Genomic DNA, 23,074 nt, shown 5'->3' with positions numbered 1-23,074 from the left:
AAAACACACTGCAGAGAAAAAAAAATGGTCTCAGAACTTCTCTTATCCCTCTATTGAGATGCATTAACACTTTTGGCCAGCTGTACTGTTATGGACCTGGTGGTTAGGAGCACCCGAAACGACCTGATGGTTAAACTAACAAAGGACAAGCTCTGGGAAGTGGGAGCTCTGCTGACCGCAACCCCTAATCCTATCACACACACTAGAAATAGCCGTGGAGCGTACCTAACTCTCCCTAGACCCCTCTTCACAGCCTAAGAGCTAACTAGGCCTAGAGATAGAAAATAAAGCCTACCTTGCCACAGGGAAATTCCCCAAAGAAAAAGGCAGCCCCCCACATATATTGACTGTGAGTTAAGATGGAAGTCACAAACACAGAAATGAAACAGGTTTCAGCAAAGGGAGGCCAGACTTACTAAACAGACTGGGGATAGGAAAGGTAACTTTGCGGTCAGCACAAAAAACTACAAAAAGACCACGCAGAGTGTGCAAAAAGACCTCCCCACCGACTCACAGTGCGGAGGTGCCACTCTGCATCCCAGAGCTTCCAGCTAGCAAGGCAAAATCATGATAGCAAGCTGGACAAGAAAACAATGAACAAATAATTAACTAGCAGGGACTTAGCTTCTGCTGGAGTAGACAGGTCACCAGAAAGATCCAAGAGCGAACTGAACCAGTACAAGAACATTGACAGCTGGCATAGAGTAACGATCTGAGTGGAGTTAAATAGAGCAGCCAGCCAATGAATAAACTAAGTCACCTGTTGAAGGAACCTCAGAAGCAGCAGCTCCACTCACAGCCACCAGAGGGAGTCCATGGACAGAACTCGCCGAAGTACCATTCATGACCACAGGAGGGAGTTCGATAACAGAATTCACAACAGGCAGCCCTGGACAGATAATTGAGCACCGCCATGTCAACATTCCTCATTCGCCCATGGCGGGATATGACAGCAGGCTGGGGGGAGCCCTCAAGACAAACAGTAGGACTGCTGCTGTTGCCTGGTTCCTCAAGGCTGCCGGGTGCTGGTGCAGCTGCTGGTACAGGTCCTGGTACAGATACTGTTGCTGGTACTGATTGTCAAGATCCGTTTCAGGGTTCTATCCTGTCTTCCCTTTTTATGGGCAGATCATGTCAAAGGTTAACTTTGCTCTGCCTCGTTCTGGGTTCAGGTTTGCTATTTAGCTCTGATGCATCCTGCTGGTGGTGTCAGCTATAGTTCTGCCTTCGGCTTGTGAACCTGAGTCTGGTAGTTTCTCAGAGTGGCCAGCGTTGGGGTCATACGTCCCCTGGGACTCTTGATAGTGAGAGGAAAAAGGACCAGATTGAGGATTCAGAGGCCCAGCCTCTTGGCTACTGAGACTCAAGCATGTTGTAGACTTGGTGGTGCATTTTGTAAACACACTGGAGTCTGCCATCCAACCCACAAAATCCTTGCACTTGTCTGGGTTTAATAGTGGTGAAACGCGCTGATCAAATTTTGACAGGAATCTAAAAGGAGATACAGTGACCTTCAGATCTGTCACATGGCCTTGGCGGGCACCACCCCATCCACATCCCTTAATGTTACCCTTTCGCATCTTCAATGCGTTATGCTTATGAAAAATATGCTTATGACAAAAAATACTGGCTTAATTTTTCACAAGTACCCTTACAAAGGTCTTATGCATAAATTCACTGTTTCTAGCAATGTGTGGCTATTTTTTTAAAATTAGCTTGCTAACACACTGACAGCAAACCATACGGTGGCGCAGTGGTTAGCACAGTAGCCTTGCAGCGCTGGAGTCCTGGGTTCAAACCCCGCCAAGGACAACATCTGCAAAGAGTTTGTATGTTCTCTCCGTGTTTGTGTGGGTTTCCTCCGGGCACTCCGGTTTCCTCCCACATTCCAAAGACATACTGATAGGGAATTTAGATTGTGAGCCCCATTGGGGACAGTGATGATAATGTGTGAAAAAATGTAAAGCGCTGCGGAATATGTTAGCGCTATATAAAAATAAAGATTATTTATTTATTATTTATATACAAGACGGAATCCTAGACAAAGAAAAAACCAAAAACACAAGGATCCCTAAAATATATATTTTAATAGGAAAAGCTAAAACCACTATAGTTCCAAAGTTGAGGACATCAAAAAAGAAAATTTAAAAAAAAATGCATATATAACCACAGGATAAATATGATAGGAGCTAAATGACCCTATCAAATGCCCTATTACTGTCCACTACCTGTCAGCAGAAGTTGGCACCCTAAGTTTCTGCGGTTGGCGCCCCCGCTCCACGAAGACTGGCCCTAATAGCCCTATAGACTCCCTATAGTCCCTAATAGATAGTATCACAAATACTTTAACCCCTTCATGACCCAGCCTATTTTGACCTTAAAGACCTTGCCGTTTTTTGCAATTCTGACCAGTGTCCCTTTATGAGGTAATAACTCAGGAACGCTTCAATGGATCCTAGCGGTTCTGAGAATGTTTTTTCGTGACATATTGGGCTTCATGTTAGTGGTAAACTTAGGTCAATAAATTCTGTGTTTATTTGTGATAAAAACAGAAATTTGGTGAAAATTTTGAAAATTTTGCAATTTTCACATTTTGAATTTTTATTCTGTTAAACCAGAGAGTTATGTGACACAAAATAGTTAATAAATAACATTTCCCACATGTCTACTTTACATCAGCACAATTTTGGAAACAAAATTTTTTTTTGCTAGGAAGTTATAAGGGTTAAAATTTGACCAGCGATTTCTCATTTTTACAACGAAATTTACAAAACCATTTTTTTTAGGGACCACCTCACATTTGAAGTCAGTTTGAGGGGTCTATATGGCTGAAAATACCCAAAAGTGACACCATTCTAAAAACTGCACCCCTCAAGGTGCACAAAACCACATTCAAGAAGTTTATTAACCCTTCAGGTGCTTCACAGCAGCAGAAGCAACATGGAAGGAAAAAATGAACATTTAACTTTTTAGTCACAAAAATGATTTTTCAGCAACAATTTTTTTATTTTCCCAATGGTAAAAGGAGAAACTGAACCAAGAACTTTGTTGTCCAATTTGTCCTGAGTACGCTGATAACTCATATGTGGGGGTAAACCACTGTTTGGGCGCACGGCAGGGCTTGGAAGGGAAGGAGCGCCATTTGACTTTATGAATAAAAAATTGGCTGCACTCTTTAGCGGACACCATGTCACGTTTGGAGAGCCCCCGTGTGCCTAAAAATTGGAGCTCCCCCACAAGTGACCCCATTTTGGAAACTAGACGCCCCAAGGAACTTATCTACATGCATAGTGAGCCCTTTAAACCCCCAGGTGCTTCACAAATTGATCCGTAAAAATGAAAAAGTACTTTTTTTTCACAAAAAAATTCTTTTAGCCTCAATTTTTTCATTTTCACATGGACAACAGGATAAAATGGATCCTAAAATTTGTTGCGCAATTTCTCCTGAGTACATTGAGACCTCACATGTGGAGGTAAACCACTGTTTGGGCACATGGTAAGGCTCGGAAGGGAAGGAGCGCCATTTGACTTTTTGAATGAAAAATTATCTCCATCGTTAGCGGACACCATGTCGCATTTGGAGAGAGCCTGTGTGCCTAAATATTGGAGCTCCCCCACAAGTGACCCCATTTTGGAAACTGGACCCCCCAAGGAACTTAGCTAGATGCCTAGTGAGCACTTTAAACCCTCAGGTGCTTCACAAATTGATCCGTAAAAATGAAAAAGTACTTTTTTTTCACAAAAAATGTATTTTCGCCTCAATTTTTTCATTTTCACATGGGCAATAGGATAAAATGGATCCTAAAATTTGTTGAGCAATTTCTCCCGAGTACGCCGATACCTCATATGTGGGGGTAAACCACTGTTTGGGCACACGGCAGGGCTCGGAAGGGAAGGCGCGCCTTTTGACTTTTTGAATGGAAAATTAGCTCCAATTGTTAGCGGACACCATGTTGCGTTTGGAGAGCCCCTGTGTGCCTATGCATTGGAGCTCCCCCACAAGTGACCCCATTTTGGAAACTAGACCCCCCAAGGAACTTATCTAGATGCATACTGAGCACTTTAAACCCCCAGGTGCTTCACAGAAGTTTATAATGCAGAGCCATGAAAATAAAAAATAATTTTTCTTTTCTCAAAAATGATTTTTTAGCCTGGAATTTCCTATTTTGCCAATGGTAATAGGAGAAATTGGACCACAAATGTTGTTGTCCAGTTTGTCCTGAGTACACAGATACCCCATATGTGGGGGTAAACCACTGTTTGGGCGCACGGCAGGGCTCAGAAGGGAAGGCACGCCATTTGGCTTTTTAAATGGAAAATTAGCTCCAATCATTAGCGGACACCATGTCGCGTTTGGAGAGCCCCTGTGTGCCTAAACATTGGAGATCCCCCACAAATGACCCCATTTTGGAAACTAGACCCCCAAAGGAACTAATCTAGATGTGTGGTGAGCACTTTGAACCCTCAAGTGCTTCACAGAAGTTTATAACGCAGAGCCATAAAAATTAAAAAAAAAAATTCTTTTCTCAAAAATGATTTTTTAGCCCGCTATTTTTTATTTTCCCAAGGGTAACAGGAGAAATTTGACCCCAAAAGTTGTTGTCCAGTTTCTCCTGAGTACGCTGATACCCCATATGTGGGGGTAAACCACTGTTTAGGCACATGCTGGGGCTCGGAAGTGAAGTAGTGACGTTTTGAAATGCAGACTTTGATGGAATGCTCTGCGGGCGTCACGTTGCGTTTGCAGAGCCCCTGATGTGGCTAAACAGTAGAAACCCCCCACAAGTGACCCCATTTTGGAAACTAGACCCCAAAAGGAACTTATCTAGATGTGAGGTGAGCACTTTGAACCCCCAAGTGCTTCACAGAAGTTCATAACACAGAGCAGTGAAAATAATAAATACGTTTTCTTTCCTCAAAAATAATTATTTAGCCCAGGATTTTTTATTTTCCCAAGGGTTACAGGAGAAATTGGACCACAAAAGTTGTTGTCCAGTTTGTCCTGAGTACGCTGATACCCCATGTGTGGGGTAAACCACTGTTTGGGCACACGTCGGGGCTCAGAAGGGAAGTAGTGACTTTAGAAATGCAGACTTTGATGGAATGGTCTGCGGGCGTCACGTTGCTTTTGCAGAGCCCCTGGTGTGCCTAAACAGTAGAAACCCCCCACAAGTGACCCCATTTTAGAAACTAGACCCTGCAAGGAACTTATCTAGATATGTGGTGAGCACTTTGAACTCCCAAGTGTTTCACAGACGTTTACAACGCAGAGCCGTGAAAATAAAAAATAATTTTTATTTCCTCAAAAATGATGTTTTAGCAAGCATTTTTTTATTTTCACAAGGGTAACAGGAGAAATTGGACCCCAGTAATTGTTGCGCAGTTTGTCCTGAGTATGCTGGTACCCCATATGTGGGGGTAAACCACTGTTTGGGCGCACGTCGGGGCTCGGAAGTGAGGGAGCACCATTTGACTTTATGAATACAAGATTGGCTGGAATCAATGGTGGCGCCATGTTGCGTTTGGAGACCCCTGATGTGTCTAAACAGTGGAAACCCCTCAATTCTAACTCCAACACTAACCCCAACACACCCCTAACCCTAATCCCAACTGTAGCCATAACCCTAATCACACCCCTAACCACAACCCTAATTCCAACCCTAACCCTAAGGCTATGTGCCCACGTTGCGGATTCGTGTGAGATTTTTCAGCATCATTTTTGAAAAATCCGCGGGTAAAGGGCACTGCGTTTTACCTGCGGATTTACCGTGGATTTCCAGTGTTTTTTGTGCGGATTTCACCTGTGGATTCCTATTGAGGAACAGGTGTAAAACGCTGCGGAATCCACACAAAGAATTGACATGCTGCGGAAAATACAACGCAGCGTTTCCGCGCGGTATTTTCCGCACCATGGGCACAGCGGATTTGGTTTTCCATATGTTTACATGGAACTGTAAACCTGATGGAACACTGCTGCGAATCCGCAGCGGCCAATCCGCTGCAGATCCGCAGCAAAATCCGCACCGTGTGCACATAGCCTAATTCTAAAGGTATGTGCACACGCTGCGGAAAACGCTGCAGATCCGCAGCAGTTTCCCATGAGTTTACAGTTCAATGTAAACCTATGGGAAACAAAAATCGCTGTGCACATGCTGCGGAAAAACTGCACGGAAAAGCAGCGGTTTACGTTCCACAGCATGTCACTTCTTTCTCCGGATTCCGCAGCGGTTTTACAACTGCTCCAATAGAAAATCACAGTTGTAAAACCGCAGTGAAATGTGCAGAAAAACCGCGGTAAATCCGCGATAAATCCACAGCGGTTTAGCACTGCGGATTTATCAAATCCGCAGCTGAAAAATCCGCAGAGGAACAGAATACGTGTGCACATACCGAAACCCTAACCCTAACCCTAGCCCTACCCCTAACCCTACCCCTAACCCTACCCCTAACCCTACCCCTAACCCTAACCCTACCCCTAACCCTACCCCTAACCCTATTCTAACCTTAGTGTAAAAAAAAAAAAATTCTTTATTTTTTTATTGTCCCTACCTATGGGGGTGACAAAAGGATGGGGGGTCATTTACTATTTTTTTTAATTTTGATCACTGAGATAGGTTATATCTCAGTGATCAAAACTCACTTTGGAACGAATCTGCCGGCCGGCAGATTCGGCGGGCGCACTGCACATGGAAAGAAGACGGACGGATCCCGGGAGGTAAGTATAAGGGGGGGGGAGATAAGGGCACGGGGGGAGCGTCGGAGCACGGGGGGTGGATCGGAGCATGGGGGGGGTGGATCGGAACACGGGGGGGGTGGATTGGAGCACGGGGTGGGGGTCGCTGTGCAGGGGGGTGGATCGGAGCACGGGGGGGGATCGGAGCACGGGGGGGGATCGCTGTGCGGGGGGGGTGATCGGAGTGCGGGGGGGTTTGATTGGAGCACGGGGGGTGTGATTGGAGCACGGGGGGAGTGGACAGGAGGACGGGGGAGCGGAGCACAGGACGGAGGGGAGCGGACCACAGATCGGGGGGCTGGGGGGGGCGATCGGTGGGGTGGGTGCACATAAGTGTTTCCAGCCATGGCCGATGATATTGCAGCATCGGCCATGGCTGGATTGTAATATTTCACCAGTTTTTTAGGTGAAATATTACAAATCGCTCTGATTGGCAGTTTCACTTTCAACAGCCAATCAGAGCGATCGTAGCCACGGGGGGGTGAAGCCACCCCCCCTGGGCTAAACTACCACTCCCCCTGTCCCTGCAGGCCGGGTGAAATTGGAGTTAACCCTTTCACCCGGCCTGCAGGGACGCGATCTTTCTGTGACACAGCATATGCGTCACAGGTCGGATTGGCACCGACTTTCATGACGCTTACGCTGTGTCACAGGTCGGGAAGGGGTTAATACCCAAAAAAAGAAAGCAATGCAAAAAATTAGCAAAAGTTTGTGAAAAACATAATAAGAAACTCAAAAAACAAAACTCAGCAAAAAAAATCAAAAAGTATTTTATAGGCAAACAACCTAAATAGGGTAATCATGAAGACCCAGCCATCCTATGAAAAAAGGATTTTTACCCTAGTAGTCCAAAAAATTACAGGACCACTCAAAAAACGTCTAATAGTACGAATTAGCTGGTGGGATTGACCCTATGGATACACAGCCCACATTGCTAGTAGGATTGGTCCTATAGATCTATGGTCGAAAATTTCTCATGATCTCTGATCAGTAAATATGCCAACAAGAGAAAATTCTTATTCAATTAAAGAAAAACAATATAACCAAAATCAGAAAAATGTGAAAACAATACAAAAAAACCAAGCAAAACAAAAATCAGCAAAAAAACACAATAGTTCTTTTGGCTACTAGGTCAAAACCCTAGATAGGGTAATACTGTATATTATACCAATTTTGGGTAAAAAGAGGGAACCATTGATGTCCCATTTATGCAAAAATACTCAATTATGGGGGACCACTCGAAACTGACCCATATCTCTCACATAATAGTGAGGTCAGCCTTCTACTACAAAATTGAAGGAAACATATAATGAGGTCAACCTTATAGATATATAGATGAAGGAGACCGTGTTGTCAAAATTGCAGTTTCCACTTGCAACAAGAAAAACATTCATAGAGTGGTAACCCCAAAGTGTTGTACACAAACATATCCCAAGGAGATAAACACACAATGCGTCATTTGGTAGCTACAACGGCAACATCCTATCAAGATAAATCAATTATTTAGAGCGGTTTTACTCATCTGGTTCACAGAAGTCCCTCAGTAGCGCTAAGGATGTCCATTCAGCCATAGACGAAAACCTCCATATAGGATGTATCCCTTATAGTACCCACTGCTAACACACTGTAAATGAGGAGAAATGAAGATTATTGTCCCTGCTAAATTGTCACATATGATTATCTGTACCCAGATTGCGCCAGTCGCACAACTGTTAGGCAAGTATTAGATATTTTTAGTAGAAAATAACAGCTGCACTATGTACTTGCAATGATGAGAACACCCAGGTACCTGCCTTTCACCCACCCACCCTCCCTACCTTCTATGAAATCTCTCACAATAAATCCCCACCTAACAAGCAAAAGCAAGTAATCCTGACAATCTTCAGCTCTTAAAAGAGCTTTTTGAAATAAATAAGGCTCACTATAACTTTCTATCACTGTCCCAACGCTCCTTTCACTCTCCCTACACTCACACTACGCTCTCACTACACTGTTTCCAGCTGCAATGTGCACAAGATGGCATTATAGTCCCTATGATATTGGAAATTATTATTTTATTATTATTATTTATTTATATAGCACCATTGATTCCATGGGGCTTTACATAAGAAGGCGTTACATACAATTTACAGATATCACTTGCAATAAACAAATTAACAATGACAGACTGATACAGAGGGGCGAGGACCCTGCCCTTGTGGGCTTACATTCTACAGGATGGTGGGGAAGGAGACAGTAGGTTGAGGGTATCCAGCCAATCACAGTAATGCCACACCAAAGATGGCACCGGCATTACTGTGATTGGCAAGCCAGCCCAGCATGTTCATGCGAATGTATTCGCTCATCACTACTCAAAACATATAAGGATCTTGGCTGTAACATGTCATTTATTAAAGATTAATTTCTTACAACGAGCACGGTGAGAGATTTCAGCAAGATATTGCAGCTATGGAGAGTAGATATCAAAGGAAATGGAATTCATCAATGCTTGCAGATTACTGTTGGACAATTGTAAGAGATGATCCACTGCAGGAGTACAAGAGAAATGCAAAAAAATTGTCACTGAATTAGGACCATATTTTGTAATGCAATTTCTGTTTATAATTCACAATAATTTCTAGATATGTTTTATCCATTTGAATTTTTGCTACGTTTCCTCTAAATAAATGTAAGAAAATTGTACTTTTGCAGCTTTTTTTTTCAGTCACTCTCATAGAACTCCTTGGTTCAGTATCCAATATGTCAGTTTCTGTACATGTCCTCAGTCCATCTGTTACACTGTGACTGTCTAGCACAATAATATGTCCCAGATTCTTCAGGTTTCACTCCAGTGAGTTTACAATAAACTTCTCCTTTATTTGTGTCTCTTGTTAGAGTCATACGTCCCTGCACAAACTGGGCAAAATATTTGTCATTCTGATATAGTATTCTTCCCAACCACTCCAGTCCTTTCCCTTCCGGTTGTCTGACCCACTCTACAGAAACAATGTTAGCGCTATCAGTGAGGGAGGCACCGGTCACTTTACAGGTCAGGTCCAGAGTTCCTGATGGTCTCACAGTCTCAGGACCAGTCTCCAACATAGAGATTTTTGTGGTAACACCTAGAAAAAAAAATCACTGTATTAATAACATGTTAGATCCCATACATTTAATGTAATTTTTAATTTCTGTATTAATTCAAACTCACATTGTAGAGATGATATAACACAGAGGAACCACAAGAAAGTCTTCATGTCTGGTGTGAGCAGTTAGTAAAGCTTGGCTCAGGCTCTGTGTGCTCTGATGCTCCAGTTAGTGCTTCCTGGTGTATGTTCAGCATTTATATTATAAGTAATCTGAATATATTTACATACTATCTGCATCTGTTTATTAAAGGGAGTCTGTCAGTAGGTTTTTGTTATGTAATTTGAAAACAGCAGGAGATAGAGGCTGAAACTAAATTCAGGAATGTTTCATTTGTTAAACTGTGTGCTGCTGTTTACTAACTGTGAAGGATTTATCACTAAAAGATTAACATTACCGGAATACACTGTCTATGGACTTTGGAGTGTGGCAGAACTGCTGCACCCAGTAAACTAAGTGATACATCTCTGGATTCAGCTTCTCTTTGCTTACATTTCAATGGTCTCAAATGATGTAGCAAAAACCTGCTGACAAATTTCCTTCAACCAGCGATATCTTTATTAATTCATTGGTCACACTGAGAATTTGTATGATTAATTTCTTACCAAATCTTAGTTTTTATCCCATACTCCTCAACATTAAATTACAATACTAAGGATGAAAATTCGTGGAATTATGGATATGATATGATTGATACACTTGTGGAACCAGTGGTATGGACATTTCTCCAAAGCAACCTAGGAGCTATTATTCTGCATGTTGTTAATGCTACTGAGAATTCTGCATGGCAAATGTGCTACCACGGCCTGTAGCCTCTCTAGACTTGTCTCCCATCACTAACATTTGGGACGTGCCTGGTCAGCAATTGCAGATGTAGTTGCCAGTAGCAGATCTTGATTATTTTCATACTCAGTAGATTCAGCAAGGCAGAACATTCCTCAAACAATCATTAATAACCTAATAGCATGTTGTCACGATTCCCCTGACCGCTGTCGCCAATTGGTCAGGATTTCCACCGTGACCGTCACCCCTACGTCACGGATTGAGGTGACTTTAGGCCAACAGACGGCTATCACATGTGCAGGGGGGCTTATCTTAGTTATCCCTCCACTCCACGATGTGATGAAAAACCACACACAGGGCTATTGACCTCTTAGTTTACAGCAGGGGCTTATTCTAGGTATCCCACTGCTTTTCTATATACCACGAACTGCAGGGATTTCTGTATATCCCACTTACAGTACCACTTAACACTTGCAGCTCTCTGGCGCCCCCCTTACTCTCAGGTCAGATTAGGTACTGCACCCTGGGTAATTAGTCGCCAGAAAGGCTGCCTGCTATGTACTGGCTATTGGGCACGCTGCAGCGACGCGATAACTACTCCCACTCAGGCAGGAACAATAATTAGCAATGCCGCAGTCGCTTCAGCATAACCCCAAAAGTCAGCACACTCTCGCTGCCACCAGCTTCGATTAAACGGGTCCGAAGCTAACCCAACACAACAGTAGCGTATTTCCCTTCAGAAGACAGGGTAAGTTTAGAGCAGGATGAATGAACTAATATTAAATATTATATCCCATTAAAATAATTAGGCAGTGCTTTATCAAAAATATTTTATAAAGAAGTTACAAATGAGACAATTGCAAATATGTACAAGGGTAATTATAACATAAAGGGAATAAATGAGAAAAAGCAACACTCACATGTTTAAAGCATGACAGGCAACCATACGTCCCAGCTCATTTGGACGTGTGCAGGGCTCTTCCAGGAGAAGACAAGAAATCAAGCAGAAAGAGACTCCTCAGAGCCTGCCAGACACTTAAAACATTAAGGCTGTGACATCACAGAAAGGCTGGCTTATCCAGACCCTCCTCTCTCTACATTCTGCCTAAACTTTAAACTATTTTCTCTGATTTCTATAACTTCACTACAAAACATGTCAGAGTCCTAACCTACTCCTCATTCATCTCGGATTAACGTGAGCATTCTAATGAGATCAAATATGTCCTATCTGGGATACATATTTACAGAGAAATCCTTACTTCTTTACCAGACGGAGTTAGAAGCCCGAGTTTCAAGGGATGGGTAGGTACACCGAGTGAGAATAAGAATATATATTTTCGTATGTCTAGCTTAAATCGTTTGCCTAATATCTAACAACAACTAAACAAAGAATCTTTCATGGATCCTCGCAGTTTCTACTTCACTTATAGCTGAACAAGAGCTTACACAGGAAATGCCGGTCGTAAATTCCTTCTGGCTCTCCTAACCCCCACACTCTCTGAGAAGGAAAGCCAGGAATTTGCAGTATCACTCCAAGAAGGGGGGCTTAGCCCACGCAGGCTAGCAAGAGAACTACTTATGATATTTCATACCATATCGTGACACCTCCCCCTTTTGGTGTGCGCTAGGGAGGCAGTACCCCACGGTATGCCTCCATGGGCACCTCAGTAGGTTCACCCTGGCGGGAGAGTCCATCTGCATTCCCATGCTCTTTGCCCGTTTTGTGTTCAATGGTGAAGTCAAACTGCTGAAGGGCAAGGCTCCAGCGTAGCAACCTGCCGTTTGTTCCACACATGGTGTTTAGCCAGCGCAGAGGGTCGTGGTCGGTCACCACAGTGAAGGTGCGACTGTACAAGTAGGGCTGCAAGTGCTGCAGGGCCCAGACTATGGCCAGGCACTCCTTCTCGATGGTGGAGTAGGCCACTTCCCTCGGCAAAAGCCTCCGGCTCAGGTATAACACGGGGTGCTCTTGGTCCTCCGAGTCAACCTGGCTGAGCACAGCACCAAGGCCAAACTCGCTGGCGTCGGTCTGCACCAAGTACGGTCGACTGCTGTCGACTGCTTTCAACACAGGGGCGTTGCACAGTGCGGTTTTCAACGCCTGGAAGGCCCCCTCACAGCCATCTGTCCAGTTGACGATGTGGGGTAGCTTCTTCCTGGTGAGGTCCGTCAAAGGTTTTGCCAGGCTACTATAGTGCTGTATGAAGCGCCTATAGTACCCTGCAGTGCCCAAGAAGGACATCACCTGTTTCTTGGTCACGGGAGTAGGCCAGTTCACGATCACTCCCACTTTGTCAGGCTCTGGCTTCAGGGTGTTCCCGCCTACCCGGTGCCCCAGGTAGTGAACCTCCCTCATGCCCATCTGACACTTTCCCGGCTTGATAGTCAGTCCTGCTTGATGGATTCGCCTGAGCACCTCCTCGAGATGCTGCAGGTGTTCCTCCCAGGAGGAACTGAAGATGGCAGTGTCATCCAAGTACGCCACGGCGTACTTCTCCAGTCCCTGAAGCAGGAGGTTGACCATCCGCTGGAAAGTGGCAGGGGCATTCTTCATGCCGAAGGGCATGACCGTGGACTCGTACAATCCAAAGGGTGTGATAAAGGCGGACTTTTCCTGCGCCTCGGGGCTCAGGGGAATCTGCCAGTATCCTCGACTCAGATCCATTATTGTTAGGTAATCTGCGCCAGCTAACTTCTCAAGCAGCTCCTCGATGCGCGGCATTGGGTGCGCATCCGAGGCTGTGATGGCGTTGAGCCCCCTGTAGTCCACGCAGAACCGGGTGGTCCGGTCCTTCTTTGGCACGAGAACTACAGGTGATGCCCATGCGCTCTTTGACCGTTGATTCACCCCAGCTGTAACATCTCATCGATCTCTTGGAGCATAGTCTGCGGCACCTGGTCAGAGATTCGATAGGGTGTTCGCCGTAGTGGGGCGTGATTCCCGGTGTCCACCTCGTGGACTGCTAGCTGAGTCCTCCCAGGTCGGTTGGAGAACACGACCCGGAAGGGTTCCAGTGTGGTTTGCAACTGCAACCGCTGGGATTCAGTTAACGAGGCGCTTACCTCCACGTCCTCGATGGACCCATTGGCCTTGGCTTGGGCCAGCATGTCCAGGAGGGTCTCTTCCTCACCGTCTTCGGGCAAGCTGCAGACCGGTAGGACGAAAGGTTCACGTTCGTGATGAGCCTTCATCATGTTGACGTGAAAGGCCTTTCGCCTACCCCGAGCGTGGTCAAGCGTGACCACATACGTGACCGGGTTGAGCTGTTGGTGGACGACGTACAGGCCCTCCCAGGCTGCCTGAAGCTTATCCGTTGGTATGGGGACCAGCACCCACACCTTTTGACCCATGTGGTAGGTCCGCTCCCGGGCGTTCTGGTCGTACCAGTGCTTCTGATCAGCCTGAGCCTGCGTCATGTTGTCATGCACCAACTGCGTCAAGGTCTGCATCTTGTCACGGAAGCGCATGACATACTCCACTATGGACACTTCAGAAGGGTTCGGCTCCTCTTCCCAGGATTCTCTTACCAACCCAAGGGGTCCCCGGACTCGCCTGCCGTACAGGAGCTCAAAGGGGGAGAACCCCGTCGAGGCCTGCGGAACCTCTCGGTAAGCGAACAGCAGGTGTGGGAGGTACCACTCCCAGTCGCGCCCTTGAGTCTCAACCAGCATGCGTAGCATCTGTTTGAGGGTACCATTGAAGCGTTCACACAGGCCATTGGTCTGTGGGTGATACGCACTCGATACCAGGTGCTTCACCTGCATTCTCTTACAGAGAGCCTCCATTAGGCGAGACATAAATTGGGTCACTTGATCAGTAAGCATTTCCCTGGGAAACCCTGCACGTGAAAAGATGGCCAACAGGGCATCCGCCACCTTATCTGCCCTAGTTGACGACAGAGCTACTGCCTCTGGGTACCTGGTAGCATAGTCTACCACAGTAAGGATGTATTGCTTTCCAGAGCTGCTGGGGACGGCCAGCGGGCCCACAATGTCCACCACGATCCTCTGGAAAGGCTCCTCTATCATTGGCAAAGGGATCAGGGGAGCCTTAAGAGCAGGCCCCGCCTTCCCCACTCTTTGACAAGTGATACAGGAGCGGCAGTAGTTTGACACATCTGTCCCCATCTTAGGCCAATAGAAGTGTTGAGACAGCCGGGCCTTAGTTTTGCTGATCCCCAAGTGTCCAGCTAGCGGGATCTCATGGGCGATCCGCAACAACTCACCCCGGAATTGCTGCGGGACGACCAGCTGTCTTTCCCTCAACCACTCCTTTTGTGATTCTCCGGGTACTGTCTCCCGGTACAACCTTCCTTGTTCCCAGAACACCTTCTCCTTATCAGTCTCGGAGAAGTGCGTCCGGGCAAGTTGTCTCAAACTCTCTAGGCTCGCATCTGTGTGCAGAGCGGCCTGAAACTCCTGGCTAGGGGAAGCCAGAAGCGACGTCAGGGTCCCTTCCCCACGGGAACCCTCTTGGACCTGCTCTGGGTCCACCTCTGGTTCAGTCACAGTAATGACTGAGGAGGGTCCGGAAGGCCGACAGTTATCTGCGTTCCGGGCACTCTGACTGCGGGTGACAGCAGCTACGTAGGCTGTCTCCCCGGGGATTTCTAAAGACCCATCAGCCGGCGCTGCTATGGGCTCTACCTCCCCATCCACCCCCAACACTCCAGGGGCAGTGCTACTTATGGGCCAGTTACCTTCCTCGGTGGCACTGGTCACTTTCATGGCATCACCTTCCTCACGGTTCCCATGCATCTCCCTATTTCCTGTAGCACCGACACTTGCCCCTGTTAGGGGTTCCTCAGCCGTCTCACTCCGCAGAGCGACGTGGCTGGGCACGCCTGTACCTATGGACACATTAACCTTCACAGAAAAATCATTATCAGGTTCAGCTGGCACAGATACAACATTTTCACCATCAATCCTAGGAAAAAAATGGTTAATAGATGCATCATTACAAGATAAAGCATGGTCAGGTAACACATGCGATTTCCCATCATCATCATCATCAGGGTTAACTTTACCCTTATTAGTAGATTGGGGAGGGGTATCAGTGACGTAGTGGGCAACCAACCTCCCTAAATCAGTCCCCAACAAAACATCAGTGGGCAAATTATCAGACAGCCCCACTTCCTTCACCCCGCTCCCAGCACCCCAATCAATAAAAACCCGGGCCATCGGTAAGGGACAGCTGATGCCCCCAATCCCAGTGACAGTTAGGGTTTTCCCCGGAATGATTTCTTCAGGGGCCGCCAGTTCGGGTCGGATGAGGGTTCGTTCAGCCCCGGTGTCTTTGAGGCCTGTAGCAACATGGCCTCCCACAGTGACGGGCTGTACGTTGTCACACACCCTCCCAACCACACCACCCACCAAAAGAACTGCTGCATTAGGCCCTGGGGCCTTGGCTGGGGGGTTCTTCGGCCTGTCTGGACAGAAGGTACTGATATGCCCAGGCCGCTTGCAGTAGTAACACTGGCGAGGTTCGGTGGTAGGTCTGGTGTTGTTGGCCACAGGGCCAGGACCTCTGGTGTGGTGGCTGGCAGGGGCACTGGCGTTGGTTGCAGGCTTACCCCTCTCCAGCTGGTGGTGACTGGCTTCCGCACTTCCGATCTACGGTTGGCCTCATAGGCATCGGCAATCTGCGCTGCTTTCGTCACGTCTTTGGGTTCTCTGTCCATCACGAACTGTCGCACCTCAGCTGGGCAAAGATGAAAGAACTGGTCTTTGATCATCAGGTCTCGCAGCTGTGCAAAGGTGGTCACTGACAGTCCTTGGGTCCACTGGTCAAAGTGGGTCCCCAGTTCATGCACCACATCACTGTAACTGTCGTGTGGGCCACGTTGGAGGGTCCGGAACTTTCTACAGTACACCTCGGGAGTAAGCTGGTACTTTGCTATCAGGGCCTGCTTGATGGCCTCATAGTCTCCATCTTGTTCTTGAGGGAGGGCAGCAAACGCCTCCAGAGCTTTACCTCTCAGCCCTGGTGTCAGGTATCGTGCCCATTCATCTGTAGGCAGCCGGTACTGTCTGCAGGCTTTCTCAAAGGCCCGCAGAAAAGTGTCCAAGTCCCCGTCCTTCTCCATAACAGGGAAGTGATCGGGCCGGGGCTTAGGTATCCCACCGCTGCCACCAATTGTCACGATTCCCCTGACCGCTGTCGCCAATTGGTCAGGATTTCCACCGTGACCGTCACCCCTACGTCACGGATTGAGGTGACTTTAGGCCAACAGACGGCTATCACATGTGCAGGGGGGCTTATCTTTGTTATCTCTCCACTCCACGATGTGATGAAAAACCACACACAGGGCTATTGACCTCTTAGTTTACAGCAGGGGCTTATTCTAGGTATCCCACTACTTTTCTATATACCACGAACTGCAGGGATTTCTGTATATCCCACTTACAGTACCACTTAACACTTGCAGCTCTCTGGCGCCCCCCCCTTACTCTCAGGTCAGATTAGGTACTGCACCCTGGGTAATTAGTCGCCAGAAAGGCTGCCTGCTATGTACTGGCTATTGGGCATGCTGCAGCGACGCGATAACTACTCCCACTCAGGCAGGAACAATAATTAGCAATGCCGCAGTCGCTTCAGTATAACCCCAAAAGTCAGCACACTCTCGCTGCCACCAGCTTCGATTAAACGGGTCCGAAGCTAACCCAACACAACAGTAGCGTATTTCCCTTCAGAAGACAGGGTAAGTTTAGAGCAGGATGAACGAACTAATATTAAATATTATATCCCTTTAAAATAAGTAGGCAGTGCTTTATCAAAAATATTTTATAAAGAAGTTACAAATAAGACAATTGCACATATGTACAAGGGTAATTATAACATAAAGGGAATAAATGAGAAAAAGCAACACTCACATGTTTAAAGCATGACAGGCAACCATACGTCCCAGCTCATTTGGACGTGTGCAGGGCTCTTCCAGGAGAAGACAAGAAATCAAGCAGAAAGAGACTCCTCAGAGCCTGCCAGACACTTAAAACATTAAGGCTGTGACATCACAGAAAGGCTGGCTTATCCAGACCCTCCTCTCTCTACATTCTGCCTAAACTTTAAACTATTTTCTCTGATTTCTATAACTTCACTACAAAACATGTCAGAGTCCTAACCTACTCCTCATTTATCTCGGATTAACGTGAGCATTCTAATGAGATCAAATATGTCCTATCTGGGATACATATTTACAGAGAAATCCCTACTTCTTTACCAGACGGAGTTAGAAGCCCGAGTTTCAAGGGATGGGTAGGTACACCGAGTGAGAATAAGAATATATATTTTCGTATGTCTAGCTTAAATCATTTGCCTAATATCTAACAAAAACTAAACAAAGAATCTTTCATGGATCCTCGCAGTTTCTACTTCACTTATAGCTGAACAAGAGCTTACACAGGAAATGCCGGTCGTAAATTCCTTCTGGCTCTCCTAACCCCCACACTCTCTGAGAAGGAAAGCCAGGAATTTGCAGTATCACTCCAAGAAGGGGGGCTTAGCCCACGCAGGCTAGCAAGAGAACTACTTATGATATTTCATACCATATCGTGACACATGTTAAGGCATGTAAGTAGTGATGAGCGAGTATACTCGTTGCTCGGGTGGTCTCTGAGTATTTGTGACTGCTCAGAGATTTAGTTTTCCTCACCTCAGCTGCATGATTTGCGACTGCTAGCCAGCCTGAATACATGAGGGGGTTGTCTGTTTGTTAGGGAATCCCACATGTATTCAGCCTGTCTAGCAGTCGCAAATCATGCAGCTGAGCTGAGGAAAACTAAATCTACAAGCAATCACAAATACTCAAACCTGAACAACGAGTATACTCGCTCATCACTACATGGAATTCCATGTATTTCTGCAAATGGCACTTTTACTCAATACTGAATAAATCAAGATATTTTGAAAATGTATTTTCTATCATTAACATGTCTATTGATCATGTGATTTCTATCTTTCCACAACGTTTCTGTTTTGGTAATTTCATTGTTGAGACAGAGCTCAAACGATAAGCAAACGATACAATTCTAACTGCCTGCAGTCACCAATAGAGGACTTTGGAGGTTTCAACAGTATATATAATGGTGTCTTTAAAACTTTTGCTGCAGAAAATGCTGCTTTTTCCTTTTTCGGCGCTGGCTTTAGCATGTTTTTTAAAACTGTGCTGGGTTTGGTAAAAAATGGTTGTCTCTATAACGGGAATAGAAAAATCAAATTTTTCGCACAAAAATGTTTTGTAGCCACAAATTTTGCATTTTCACAAGGGTAACAAGAGAAATTTCATGATATAATTTTTGTGCAATTTCTCCTGAGTACACCAATACCCTATATGTCGGGGAAAACATCTGTTTTGGCTAACTGCAAGATTCAGAATGGAAGGAGAATTTTTTAACTTTTTGAATACAACATTTGCTGGAATCATTAGCAGACGCCATGTCATGTTTGCAGGGTCGGAGCTAGAGGCTGGCAGACCAGGCAGCTGTCTAGGGCCCCCACTCCCCCAGGGGCCCCCAGCTAGTGGCACATCACACCGCTGCTATGGGGCCCCTGTGAGGCAGGGGGGCCTGCCTGTCACCAGCGCCGACTCCCCTGCCACCGCCACATTGAATTATCTGCCAGTACAGTTCAAAGCAATGATGGAGGAGAGAGCGTCAGCTGATGGTCCTTTTCCCATCATTCTCCGCTCTGCCCTTAACACTGTGGGTGAGCGATACACTCACTGTTTGCCAGGCAGTGCAGCTGCTGAGACAGGAGCAGGGAGCAGCGCGGGCATGAGGAGAGGTGAGGAGTGTGTGCTTTTTGTTTTTTATTATAACAGTGAGTACTGGACTGTGGAGCCATGGGAGAGATGTGGACTGTGCTATATACTATGTGGGCTGTGTTATATACTTTGCAGGCTGTGTTTTATACTATGTGGGCTGTGTTATATACTATGTGCGGGCTGTGCTATATACTATGCAAGCTGTGTTATATACTGTGTGGGCTGTGTTACATACTGTGCGGGCTGTGTTATATACTATGAGGGCTGTGCTTTAAACAATGTGGGCTGTGCTGTATACTATGTGTGCTGAGCAATATACTATGCAGGCTGTGCTATATACTACATGGCTGTGCTATATACTACATGGGCTGTGCTATATACTACGTGGGCTGTGTATATACTACGTGGGCTGTGTTATATACTGTGTGGGCTGTGATATATACTATACGGGCTGTGCTATATACTATGTGTACTGTGCTATATACTATGCGGGCTGTGCTATATACTACGTGGGCTGTGCTATATACTACTTGGGCTGTGTTATATACTATGCGGGCTGTGTCATATACTATGTGGGCTGTGCTATATACTATGTGGGTTGTGTTATATACTATGCGGGCTGTGCTATATACTATGCGGGCTGTGTTAATTACTATGGGGCTGTGTTATATACTATGCGAGTTGTGTTATATACTGATCGGGCTGTGTCATAGTCATGGTCAAAAGTATTGACACCCCTGCAATTCTGTCAGATAATACTCATTTTCTTCCTGAAAATGATAGCAAACACAAATTATTTGGTATTATTATCTTCATTTAATTTGTCTTAAAGGGAAGGTGCCGCAATTTTGTTTTTGTATTAAAAATGATTGTTTATATATTTTTAATACAAAATCATTTTTTTTAACTTTAATATATTTTTTATTATTAATTATTTTTGCAGCCACTGGGCGCCGCCATTTTGCTTTGCAGCAGTGTAAGAGTCCCAGCAGGACACTTACACTCTGCTGCCCTGGACATAGGAGGCTGCGGTCGGCGTCCGACCCATTAGCTACAATTAGAGTTGAGCGACCTTGACCTTTTTAGAGTCGAGCCGGGTTTTGCGAAACCCGACTATGTCCAAAGTCGGGTCGAGTGAAATCGGCCGATTATGACGTAAAGTCGGGATCGACCGAAACACGAAACCCAATGCAAGTCAATGGGGCAGCATAGTCGGCAGTGAGTGGGGGCCAGGAAAACACCTAGAGTGCCCATTTTAATGTCAAAACCATCCATTCTTCTTAATGAAGCTTGTCAAGCGTAATTTACCTTATAATAATTGGAAGGCATTTGAAATTGGGGGTCATTTGGCTAAAGTTGTGGGGGGTAGGGCTGGTTCAAGTAATTAGTGGGCCCAGGAAATCTGGACCACGTCACGGCAGTGGAGCAGGGAGAGGTAAGTATTTCAACTTTGCAAGTGCTGTGAACCTGAGCAAGCAGGGGGGGCCCACTCGTTGGCATTGGCACTGGCACAGGGCCCCTCAAAGTACAGCGGTGTGTTTGCACGGCGGGGGCGCCTCCCACCGGCAGCAACACTTTTGCGTACTATGAGAGGCCCTGTGCCAGTGACGTCGCCAACTAGTATTCCTCCCCCCACCTGATGAAGGGTCCTGCACTTTCATCTGCACCTTCCTCTTTGTCCCCGTGTAAGGTGGTATGGTATGCGGGAAGAGCAACCTGACTTTCAGCAGGGTCACAATGTTGTTGTGTAGCGTGCACGGGGAATGTTGCGTTATGGGTCAATGTACCAGCAGACTCATCTATCACTGGCTGGGCAATGGGCACGATGAAGTGGAAACACAGATATAGGCCCAAAGAAGAAAGTGGGCTAAATGCAGTTCAAAATTGGTAACACAGGAATAACCAGGGGGCATTGCAGTGGAGGACAACTGGAATGAGAGGCTGACACAGAGAGTAGGGCCAAATCAGTAAGTAGTCGAAATGCAGTTCAAAATTGGCAACCGTAGTAAACAGGCGGCACAGCTTTGTTCAGTGGAGGAGAACAGCAAGGAGTGGCAGACACCGATAGTAGGCCCCAACCCAACTAGTAGGCCAAATGCAGTCTAACATTAACAACTACTTAACGAGAGCCTGAAAATGGAATTTCAGGACAGGAAACCAGGAGAACAGCAAGGAGTGGCAGACACCGATAGTAGGCCCCAAACCAACTAGTACGCCAAATGCAGTTGTTCCATTTAACCACAATTTAATGAGAGCCTGAAGATAGAAGCTCAGGAAAGGCAACCTGGGGAACACCTTGGAGTGTAACACACCATCTCTCTCCACCCCATACCCATTTTGTAGGCCTAATGCAGTGTACTTTTCTACAACTACTAAACGAGAGTCGAAAGACCGAAGCAATGGCAAGAAAACCTGGGGAACACCTTGGAGTGTAACACACCATCTCTCTCCACCCCATACCCAATTTGTAGGCCTAATGCAGTGTAGTTTCCAAGAACTACTAAACGAGAGCCGGAAGATCGAAGCTCAGGAAAGGCAACCTGGGGAACACCTTGGAGTGTAACACACCCTCTCTCTACACCCCATACCCAATTTGAAGGCCTAATGCAGTGTAGTTTCCAAGAACTACTAAACGAGAGCCGGAAGATCGAAGCTCAGGAAAGGCAACCTGGGGAACACCTTGGAGTGTAACAAACCCTCTCTCTACACCCCATACCCAATTTGTAGGCCTAATGCAGCGTAGTTTCCGACAACTACTAAACGAGAGCCGGAAGATCGAAGCTCAGGAAAGGCAACCTGGGGAACACCTTGGAGTGTAACACACCCTCTCTCTACACCCCATACCCAATTTGAAGGCCTAATGCAGCGTAGTTTCCAACAACTACTAAACGAGAGCCGGAAGATCGAAGCTCAGGAAAGGCAACCTGGGGAACACCTTGGAGTGTAACACACCCTCTCTCTACACCCCATACCCAATTTGAAGGCCTAATGCAGCGTAGTTTCCAACAACTACTAAACGAGAGCCGGAAGATCGAAGCTCAGGAAAGACAACCTGGGGAACACCTTGGAGTGTAACACAACGTCTCTCTACACCACGGAAGGGCTGATTCTTAGGAAGGAAGGCTGTTGGAAATAAGCATTGCGCGTCCGAGGGTGATTATATTCTTATTAGGTATATACTCACCCTCGGACGCTCCCTGCTTCTTTATTTGGAATGAATGTTTATTTGCAATGTGGTGTTGACTTTCTCTATTATTTTGGTAATTAATGATTTTATTATTTTCATTGTTTTGCATCTTCTCGGCAATAATATAAAGAAGACGCGACAGGACAACACTCGGTGGATGCCATATCTGTGTTTTCAATTTAAAAAACCTTTCAGTTAACTACTTGCAGGAGAAAGTAATTGTAGCTGGTGGCCATTTTTAGTACTGTACCAGATTTTAGTTGTGTGTTTGTTTTTAATGTTAAAATGTCTGCATTTGATATCTCACCAGTATTTTCTTTTTTATAAGCAAAATACTTATTTTTTTATTTTATGATGTTGGTTCAAGGGGTACACGGGCAGCAGTAGACAGGTCAGTGGAGGCCTAGTGGAAGGAGGGACCGCAGACAGGCTTCGAAGCCCTAACATAATAAATTGGGCTGCCTGTAGGCAGTTTAAAATTGGTTC

This window comes from Ranitomeya imitator, chromosome 1, assembly GCF_032444005.1.
Source record: "Ranitomeya imitator isolate aRanImi1 chromosome 1, aRanImi1.pri, whole genome shotgun sequence".
NCBI lineage: Eukaryota > Metazoa > Chordata > Amphibia > Anura > Dendrobatidae > Ranitomeya > Ranitomeya imitator.
The sequence above is the reverse complement of the archived record's forward strand: the minus strand, read 5'-3'. Positions refer to the sequence as shown.